The following is a 10555-nucleotide window of genomic DNA, read 5'->3' as shown; positions in this document are numbered from 1 at the left end:
ATCCCCCCTCTCCCAACTCCCCTCCACCCACCCTCTCCCACAGTTGTGCAGCTCCGCAGCATTCACATCACATTCCTTCTGCCCTGGGCCATTGCACATGCTGTTCTCTGCTTGGAATGGCATGGCTTTTCTTAGTGTAGGAGCTTCCTAGGCAGGTGGAATCTTTCTGGACCAGGGATCGAACTTGTGACTCCTGCATTGGCAGGTGGATTCTTTACCACTCAGCCGCCAGGAAAGCCATATTTTCAGCCATTTTAACCTTTTAAAAACTCGTTCCTTTTGGAGGAAAAAATCCATTTGCTCAGGCCTAGTCCATGAGCAGCTTATGTATTGATTTATTAAAGTGTTTCCCTGCCAAGTGGACTTAGCCCCATGTGAGCAATAGCCAGTCCTCTGTAATGGTTTGGGCAGGAGTGGAAAAAACAGAGTTAGGCCTGGGTTGGCCTAAATGTGCCTCTAGCAGTGTGCCTGGTACCTGGAGGGTGGGGAGGCGGATGGCAGAGGTGAATGCGAAAGAACTAAGTTAGATCTTAGTCTATTTCCAGCTTACTTGGGAAAACACAATACACATCTCAGAGATATCTTCTCAGTGTGTTCAGGCATGCAAACATTTATTGGTGATCTGGGGCGAGCCAGACACTGGAAAAAGGTCCAAATGCTTGGCACATGGCAAGGTGAGGTGCTGCTCTACATGGTGGTCTCAGCAGTGATTTAGTGCCTTTCCCTGCTGGTGGCTCCCGAATCCCTGTTCCTCCTCTTTTCCTCAGTAGATAGAACTCTGCTTTTTAGCTGGGCACATGGCTACCAGGAAAAAAGACTAATTTTCCTGCTTCCTTTGCAGTTAGTTGTGGCCATGTGAGAAAGGGATAGAAGTGGAAGTGGAGGGTGCAACTTCTGGGAAATGTTCTTAGAGGCAGAAAGCATGAGCTGTTTCAGCTCTGTTTTCTGAGGGCAGGAATGCATACATAATGGCTGCAATTCAGGAGCCATATAGGACCATGAGGTGATCTAGGGAATGGAAGCCACCCTTGGCAGAGCAGAAGACGGATAGGACCTGGGTCCACGGCACCATGAAATGTCATTCCTGCATTGGACAGAACATTTCCATGTGTCTGGAAAATTGAAAGAGAAACAAGCTTCTGTCTGAATTGGGACACTGTTATTTTGTCTTTTTTCCTGTTACTCCCAGCTAAGCTAATTCTAATATAGTAAGCATATCTGCCTGTCTCAGGTGGGTAGCTGCTAGAGGAGTCCCAAGGATGAACAGAGAGCACACTGCAATAAGCAAACTGGCTTCCAGCCCTGGCCTGCTTCCTGCCCTTGACTTGCTCTGGGATGTTTGGGAAAGCCCTCCCCTCTCTGGGCCTCAGTTTCCTGTTCTTGAACAAAGAGGGCTGGACTCTAGGGTTGCTATGATATCTTCTAGCTCTGCCATCTTATCTTCTGGACATCTTGGTGAGTCATGGAGACCTGGAATGCTGAACTGAGAAATTTGTACTTGATCTCAGAAGCACTAACGTCACTAAAGACTTTTTTTTTTTTTTTTGTGGAGAGCAAGGAAATGAATTGATGGGGGCAGTGCTTTAGGAAGATGAACTTGGCAGTTCCCAACAGGGACACGTGACTAAGTGGGACCGGGCACTGTGTGAGGATCAGAAGACCTGGGTGGGCACCCTGGCTTTGCTAATCATGGTGTCTATGACCTTGGGCATACTGCTTCCTCTCTCTGAACCTCAGTTTGCAGTCAGTTTCATGGGACAATCAACACCGCCCAGAGTGGCTGTGAGGCTGGAACTGGTCAGCCATGTGAAAGTGTCCTGTGGACAGTAAATGGAGACGCTTGCTCTTTCCCCATCCCGCTCAGGATGAATGCTCTCTGTCCCTCTGTATCTCCCCCACCCCATGGACTATACTACTCCTCATAGGACCAGGGAGACTCAAGAAGCAGCCTGGGGCTGAGAAGCAGGCAAAGGCATCCCAAGGCATATCTCTGCTCCCCACTCCCTTCCCGCTTTTCTTAGGTTTCTCCTCCTCACTTCTGTGTGTATTTTGCTTTGCAATTTTCAAAGTGGTTTCATTTGGTTTGGGTTTGGTTCACTCGCTCTTCCTCTCTGTGAGGAAGGTTCGAGTCTCACTTTATGTTTTTAAACTACAAATCCTAAATTTTTTAATGATAAAAATATCCATCATTACATGAAGTAATAACTCCAACTCACTACAATAAAACTGTATTGTGCAGGATGCCTTTTATTTAATACAGTTGTGAGTCTCTAAACTCAGTCTCCTTCTACGGTGACCCCTTTCATTCAGAAATATACTTGGAATATTGTCAAGTCTCATTTTATAGGTGAAGGACAAGACCTAAGATCAGGGAGGGGAAGACACTTGCTCAGGGTTGCCTGGCTGTTGGGGGGCAAAACTTGGATCAGAACAAGGACCTCAACCTGTTTTTCCCAGGTTATTTTATTAATACTTGCCCAGACTCTTTTATCCTAGGGGGAAGTTGCAGGATTACAGGAAAGGACTGAGGAACGGACCACACTGGTGGATGCACCCAGGGTGAGGGGAGAGGTGGTGGTGGTGGTTTAGTCGCCAAGTCGTGTCCGACTCTTGCGACTGTAGCCTGCCAGGCTCCTCTGTCCATGTCCATGGGATTCTCCAGACAAGAATACTGGAGTGGGTTGCCATTTCCTTCTCATGAGGGGGGAGGAGGGCAGTACAACCTCAGGTTGGCGGGCTCCTTAGGTAACTTTACTCAGGCTTCTGGCGCCACCTGGAGAAAGATTTGGGAAGTGCAACCAGACTAGCCTTCCCCACTAGCCTTGCTCCTGGCTTCTGGATGTTTCCTCTAGACCCCCTTTTCCTTCTAGACGATGGTCTATTTTGGGGGCTTATTGGAACAGAGACTGTAGGTAACTTAGAGTTTTGTTTTTTCTTTGGTTTAGGGGGTCAAAATTCAAATGCTTACAGGGGTCAGACCACTAATGTGAAAGAGGAAAGTGGGTCTGGGGTAAGAAACTGGATAGACACCTGCTGTTTACACACAAAAAAACACTGGGATATCCTTCTGCTCACAAAGAATTGTGTTTTACATTATCTTTTTTTGAAACTTGCTGGCCTTTCATTCTCCCACCGGAGACTGAAAGACAGACTCAGGGATGGTTTGACTTCTTTTTATCTCTATTATAAGGTGCTCCAAGTGTAGAAAGACACCTGCCATTTATTTGGATTCATTGTTGGGACAGTAAGAGGGAAGGGTGGACTTCCATGATGGTTCAGTGGTTCTGGGTCCTGCCAATGCAGAGGACACAGGTTCGATCCCTAGTATAGGAAGATTCCGCATGCCACGGGGCAACTCAGTTCAAGTGACAAGTACTGAGCCTGCACTCCAGAACCCCACAATGAAGCTACTGACCAGAAGTGCCTAGAGCCAGCGCACTGCAACAAGAGAAGCCTGCATGCAGCATCGAAGACCCAGCACAGACCAAAAAAAAAAAAAAGGGAATAGCGAGGACTATGCCAACTACAATTACTGATAATCTCTGGGCCAGAGGCATCCCTACTATGGGGCTCTTGTTTTATCAGGCATTGCTCCGTTACCCTCTGGCCGTGACTCTCGACCCTTGGTGAGGAGTCCAAGGGACCAAGGAAGTGCCCACCCAGACAGAGCTGTGTCTTCCTGTTCCTATCCAGATGGCCTTGAGTGCACTTCCAGGAAGTGGGCATCTTCCTTGGGCTCTGTCTGCTGCTGAACCTCTGGTTCTGACAGTGGCTGTATAGTCCATGGGGTCACAAGAAGTGGGACACGACTGAGTGACTTTCACTTCACTTCACTTATATTTCTTTCTTTTTTTAAGCATTAAAAGATCTATCCATCATTATTCCTTTTTAGCTTTCCTTTATTTATTATTCCCTTTTATTGAAAAGTTTAATTAATGAATGTGAAACAAGGTATATCCCAATGTGAAATTATCATTATCGGACAATCAAATGTTGGCTTTTTTTCATCATTGAGTCAATCTTGAGCATTTGCAAATAAAGGTCATAATTTTTAAAATGGGCAAAGGGGAGTCAAAGGTAAAAAGAACAAAAATACAGAATCATAAATTAAAAAATAATTTAAAGATGAAATCAAACTGTATTTTTCTTGACTGTCAAAAGCATCAAACTGAAGACAGAGCAAAGTGTGTCTGTGACCACGTAACAGCTTCTTCTGTTTTACGTCAGTGCTGCTTAGCTGGGTGGTTGAGAGGGTATTTTCCCTTGAGAGTGTATTTGGTTCCACGGTTGAAGACAATGTTGGTTGTTAGGTTTCACATTATATTTCTACTGGGCTGGCACAGAGGGCTTTTGGAAGAGTTTTTAGGGTGTTCACAGGTCTGTGCATGAGGGCCTTTCAAATGCAGGGTGAGATTCAGGGTGCAGCTGGGTTAGAAGAACAGGGGGTGGTGGGCCTCTCTCTGTGCCCTGTCCTAGCTCCCCCCAAAATTGGGCCAGGCCCAGGGCAGCCTCTTTCCTCAGCCTCTGCCTGATACAGACACTCAGGGATTCCAGAACTTTCAGTTTTGCAACAAAAATCGGAAATCTGGATTTTTACAGAAACTCTCTTGATTTAAAAATGTTAACAACTGGGATTTCCCTGGTCTTCCAGTGGTTAAGACTTAGTGTTTCCAATGCAGGGGAAGTCGATTCGATCCCTGGTCAGGGATCTAAGATCCCACATGCTGCACGGGTTACCAAAAATTAAAAAAAAAAAAAAAAGTTAACAACTAATTCAAATTTTTAGAAAAAACACTGTCCAGGCCAAGACCACACAAGCCTCAGAAAACATATCTCTGGGCTCTGGTTCAAAAGAGGGAGACTGAGGTACTTTCCTGGTGGTCCAGTAGTTAAGATTCTGAGTTTCCAATGAAGCAGGTATGGTAGGATCTCTGGTCAGAAACTAAAATCCAAGGTATGGTTAAAAAAAAAAAACGAGAGACAGAGAAAGAGAGACAGGCAAAAGAAAAAAAAGAAGTAGGGAGACTGAGGTCAGAGAGACAAAACTTAACTTTGTTTCCAAAGCATAGGAGCCGGAACCAACACAGAAGGAGTGGGCCGGGGGGTGGCTTCCCCAGTGGCTCAATGGTAAAGAATCCACCTGCCAATGCAGGAGACGTGGGTTCAATCCCTGGGTCCGGAAGATCCCATATGCTGCAGAGCAACTAAGCCTGTGAGCCACAACTATCGAGTCTGTGCTCTAGAGCCTGGGAGACACAACTGCTGATCCCGTGCACACCTGAGCCCGTACTCTACAACAGGAGGGTAGCCTTCGCCTGCTGAACTGGAAAAAGCCCACGCAGCAACAAAGACCCAGCACAGCCAAAAATAGATAGGTAAATAAAATTATATACATATTTTAAAAGGACTGAGGGGAAGCAGATGAAAGGGGCTGTAAAATCTCCATCACCAGCTCCCACCTCAGTCCAGCATCTGTTTTATGGGGAACTGAAGTGGTGGAGACCCAAGGGACCCAGAGAGCTCTAAATTTTCCTCTTTCCCTGCAGCCTGTTGCTCAGCCTGTCTGAACCTCCAAAGAATGGGAAGAAAGACTGGGCTGTGCTCAGAGGGAGGTTGTACTTGCGCAAAAAGGAGGTTCATCAGGTGTCCACAGAGGGGCAGCAGAGGAGCAGGGAAGTAGCAGCTCTATGTGCTAGAGCAGAGCTGGCGTGCCTGTGGCATCCTCCCCATTCCAGGAGCCAGAGCTGGGAGGTGGGTTGCAGGCCCCCACAAGCCCTCCTCCCAGGTCGAATCAAGCCCACCACCATGATTTGATTCATGCAGATCAAAGGAAGCTCCTGTCCTCTGGGGTCTTGCAGTCCCTGGTCAGACTCTTGCTTGCTAAGTGAATGGAGCTGGGGGTGGATTTTGGTCTGCATCCACCTATGTGCTACGGGCTTCCCTGGTGGCTCAGATGGTAAAGAACCTGCCTGCAATGCAAGAAACCTGGATTCGATCCCTGGGTCGGGAAGATCCCCTGGAGAAAGGAATGGCTACCCACTCTAGTATTCTTGCCTGGAGAATTCCATGGACAGAGAGAGGAGCCTGGTGGGCTACAGTCCTTGGGGCTGCAGAGTCACACATGACTGAGTGACTAACACACACACACACACACACACACACACACACACACAGAGACCTATGTCCTACACGCCTGGCAACCCAGGGGCCATAGTTGCAGTGGTTGCGGTGTGGTTGTGGCGGTGGAGGAGCTGCGGGCTGAGGGCAGCCCTGTTCTGGTGGATGCGTGTCCTCTCTATTGCTCGAAAACTTTGAGTTCCAGGTGAGAGGTGGCGGGGGTTCCCCAAGAGGGCGCCACACTGCCAGGTGCCAGCTGCTGGCTCCTGCCTCTCCTGGCAGTTGGCAGGCTCCAGGCTCCAAGCTCCATAGGCAAAGCCAGGTGAAGCTGGGGCAGGAGGCTCTGCTGTGGAAGGATCGGGGGCTGGCAGGTGAAGCTGGGGAGGCAGATGAGGTCGGCAGGATCCAGGAGGAGCAGGTATTGGAGGCAGATGGGATTCCTGGCCCTGGAAAAGGGACGCCTGCCCCATCGAATGCAGCTGGCACCTGGCACCACAACCCCACCACCTCCCCCATGAAAAGCAGCCCCCCCCCACCAGCAGCTCAGCTCCTTGCAGGTTTCCAGAGTAAGCGCAGTCTCACACCCCTGCTCTTCGCGTGAGCTTTCCCCTGCGGCAGTGTGCTGACATGGGGCTCCCGTCCTAAGTACTCCTGAGGCTTCTGAATCCTGACTTGTCTGAGGCTGGGCTCCAGGCTCCCCTGCATTCCAACCCATGGCTCTTTTCTTTGCATGGAATTCTGCCCCCCAACCTCTACGCCCCAGCAGATGGTGAGCTTGGTGAGTCTGCCTGGAATGCCTCTCGTATCCCTGTTCCTGGCAGGAAAGCCTGACTACATCCCTTCTCCCTCCTCCCAGCGGCAGCCTCACCATCACAGAAGACCTGCAGGGAGCTGGTCATGTGTGTGCATATGTATGCATGTTTGTGTGTGTGTGCTCATATGTGTGTGTGGTAAGTGCACACACAGAGGGCCTCAGGCAGCAGAGGCCAGACTAATCCACATGGGAGGTACCATGTGCGCAGGCGCAGACAGGCACAGACAGGCCTTTCACATCAACCCAGAAAGACACAGCTCTGTATGCAGTGTATGCAGTGTGGGGTCTACTTTAAAAAAAAATTATTTCATTGACGTGCATTAAAACATACACACAAGAAGCACTCACATCAAAAGATCCCGTGTGCCACAACTGAGGCCTGGTACAGCCAAATAAATAAGATATAATTTTTAGAAATGTACAGCTTGACGGGTTTTCACAAGCTGAACACACTATGCTACCAGCAACAGATGAGGAAAGTTCAGCGCAAGCACTGGAGGCCACGTGGGGCCTTTTTAGAGGCCTGTGCCTTGACTCTGAAGCTGGGATGGGGTCTCCAGAGGGCCGGGGGAGGAGAGAATCTGGGGGGAGGTTCTGACTTTCGCCTGTCTCCCCAAGGGGCCAGACTTGGGAGGGCACAGCTGCTGGGGTGACATCCGCCCCAGACAGGCTTGTCATAGCTCCAGCGTACAGACAGAACAAGAATTAATGAAATCCATTGATTAATGAAATCAATGTCCTAGAACTGCAAACACAAGGAGGGTACAAAGACCTGCCCCCTAAAACCAGCACTTCCAGGATGGAACTGGCTTGACTGTGTCTGGGACAATTATAAATGCCCAGGGACGCTGTACAGGTCTGAGTGACTGGACATGCACAGGGACACCGTTGCCCACTGTGCATATTTTACGGAGACTGCACGGAACCCTGTGTGTGGTGGGGGTTTGCTGGTCTGGTGGTGTTGGGGTACTGGGTATGACAGGCTGGGAGTGGGTGGCTGGGTGGCTGTGCGTGCAGGGCTGTGTATGTGGGGCTGTGAGAAGGGCTGGTTGTGTCTGCATGCTTGGGAGCCTATGGGCACAGATGTCTGTGGGTGAGGGGACAGCGCCGGGAGAGCAGTAACTCTACCCAGAGGTCAATCTGGAGAAGAAGAAGGGACAGCGGGGGGTGGTGGTGGTGGGAGGCTGCCAATGGACTGTTCCATTTCCCGAGGGTCTTGCCAGTGGGCTCCTTCTCCTGGCTCCCAGCTCTAGGGGTCAGTCGCCCTGCCCACCGCCTGCAGTAACAAGCTAGGTGGAACCCAGGCTGTGGCCCAGATGCTGAGGTAGCAGGCAGGCCTGGGAGGAGGGGGTGGGGCCAGCGACATGCCAGAGCGGCAGCCTGCAGCATGGGGCACCCTGCCCTGTGCTGAGCTGGCAGCTGGCGCTGGGAGCAGGCGGGGCCCCACCCAAGCAGGCCAGGGCAGGCAGGGCAGGGTCTGTCTTGGGCCAGGGAGGGGATGGAGCTGATGGGGCAAGCCTGGGCCTTGTCTGGCCAAGAAGGAAGCTTGAGGGGCAGCTGAGAGAATTCCTTTTGTGCTGAGGGCAGGGTGTCCGTGCCTGCTTAGTCTTATGGGTGCCTGTGTGACTGATTTGCTTGTGTATCTGTTTTTCTGTCTTTAAAAAAAAATACTTATTTTTAATTGAAGGATCATTGGTTTGCAATATTGCTTTGGCTTCCGCCATACATCAGCATGAGTCAGCCATAGGTACACACATGCCCCTCCCTCTTGAGCCCCCTCCCAGCTCCCTTCCTTTCCCACTGCTCTAGGCTGTTACAGAGCCTCAGTTGGAGTTTCCTGATTCAGCAAATTTCTCTCTTGTATGCATGGATCCGCGGGCCTGTGTGAGGGTCACGGGTGGTTCTGTGTGTGTGTGACTGTGTGTGACTGGCATCCAGGCATGTTTGTGTGAGAGTCTTGCACAGATGTATTTATGGGAAGGCTGTGGCCCCTTTTGGAAAGATGCACGTGACTCCTGTAGGTCACGTCTGTGGCAGACAACTGCCTCTGTCAATGCAGGCTTTCTCCAAGGCTACATGTGTGTGCAGGTCTCTGTGTGTGTATGTGAGTAGTTCAGGTCTTGGGTCTGGAGAGCAGAGGGCCAGTGGTTGGTAGCGGCCTGTCCAGGGTAGGTGGTGTGGGGAGGGGAAGGGTCTGGGTTTCCTGAATTGGAGCTTGGCCAGGCTCTGGGATCAATCTGTTCCTGCAACAAATTCAGGTGTTCTTCCCACCCCCATTACTCCTGCTTTAAAGGTTCTGATAGTGTGTGTGTGTGCAATGACCCACAAACCAGTGCAACTCTGTGTAACCATTCCACTGACCCATTACAATGTGCTCGTGTTTATAACAATCCTAAAGACCATGTGTGCACCATGTGGAACATGCATGTGTAAGACGTCTACACTCCTACGTGTGTCTGTGTTTGTGTGTGTGACGACCTTTCAAGCCTCTGGCTATGTGCCTTGGTGTGTGTGGGTCCCACAGTCACCGTGCACGTATGGTCTCTTCTCAGCCCTGGGACTGGGCACATACCTCCTGTTGCCTCCTGAAAAGCCCACGTGTGCTGACACTCAGCTTCTTTCTGCTCCTCACCCCACCCCTTCTCAGCCCTTGGGGATCCTCCCTGGAGACGGGAACCCTGGGTGGTGAAGTTGAGAACCGGGCCTCCTGCAGAGTCAACTGTTTGCCTCCCAAGTCTGCTTTAGTGTCATGGGGGCAAACAGACGCCATACCAGCTAGGAGCTCAGGGGGTGGCCACGGCCAGGGCCGGTGGGAAGAGCACATGGTTAGAGCCAGGCAGAGCTGGGTTCAAATTCAGACTCACACCACACCTGTAGGACCTTGGACAAATCATGCTCTATGCCTCAGTTTCTCCTGTTTATTTTTGGAGTTGCTCTGACAAGCAACGGGTGAACAGGATGCTCCCGGCAGTAGGTACACAGACACAGGAGTCTCTGGACAAAGGTGGATCCTCTTCAGTGTGAGGGATCACTTTGAGAACACTTGAAGATCACCCTGAGATCTCGCAGGAAAGAGCCACAGGGGTTGGAGAAGGTGTCTGGGGTCTGGTCTCAAGGTAGCATCTGAGATCTGACCGTCAGGGGCCCTGCAGCGTGGAGGTGAGCAAAGCCATGGCTGGAGAACTCTCCAAACATGCAGCCCCTGCCAGGGCCCCCAGGGCCCCGCCTGTCTCAGAGAGCCTTGGGCCTTGCACCCCTCTCCGAGACTGGCATAGAGGGGGGCACCCAGAGTGTGTGTGGAGGGGGCTATAGAGATGATCTTGAAATGGTGGTCATGGAGTGATACCCACAAAAAGTCAACTTGCAGGCTCCAAAAGACCACTGTCCATTAGCTGAACCCACAAAGATCCAGGTGAGGAAGACACCCTTAAAAAGAGAGGACACAGCCTCCCATTTCAGAGGGACAGAAATCCCCAGCACCTCAACAACGACCCTTGAAGAACACACACCAGATACTCCTCCCCTCCAGAGGGCCCCCGATTCTTCCAGAAGGGTGGACACGCATTCCCCACCCCCTCACCCCTGGGGAGGACGCACAGAGGGCTGCAGGCAGGCCCCGCTCCC

Source organism: Bison bison, unplaced genomic scaffold (genome assembly GCF_000754665.1).
Source record: "Bison bison bison isolate TAMUID 2011002044 unplaced genomic scaffold, Bison_UMD1.0 scf7180017864383, whole genome shotgun sequence".
In the NCBI taxonomy this organism is placed as follows: Eukaryota; Metazoa; Chordata; class Mammalia; order Artiodactyla; family Bovidae; genus Bison; species Bison bison.
Note: the sequence above shows the minus strand (reverse complement) of the source record.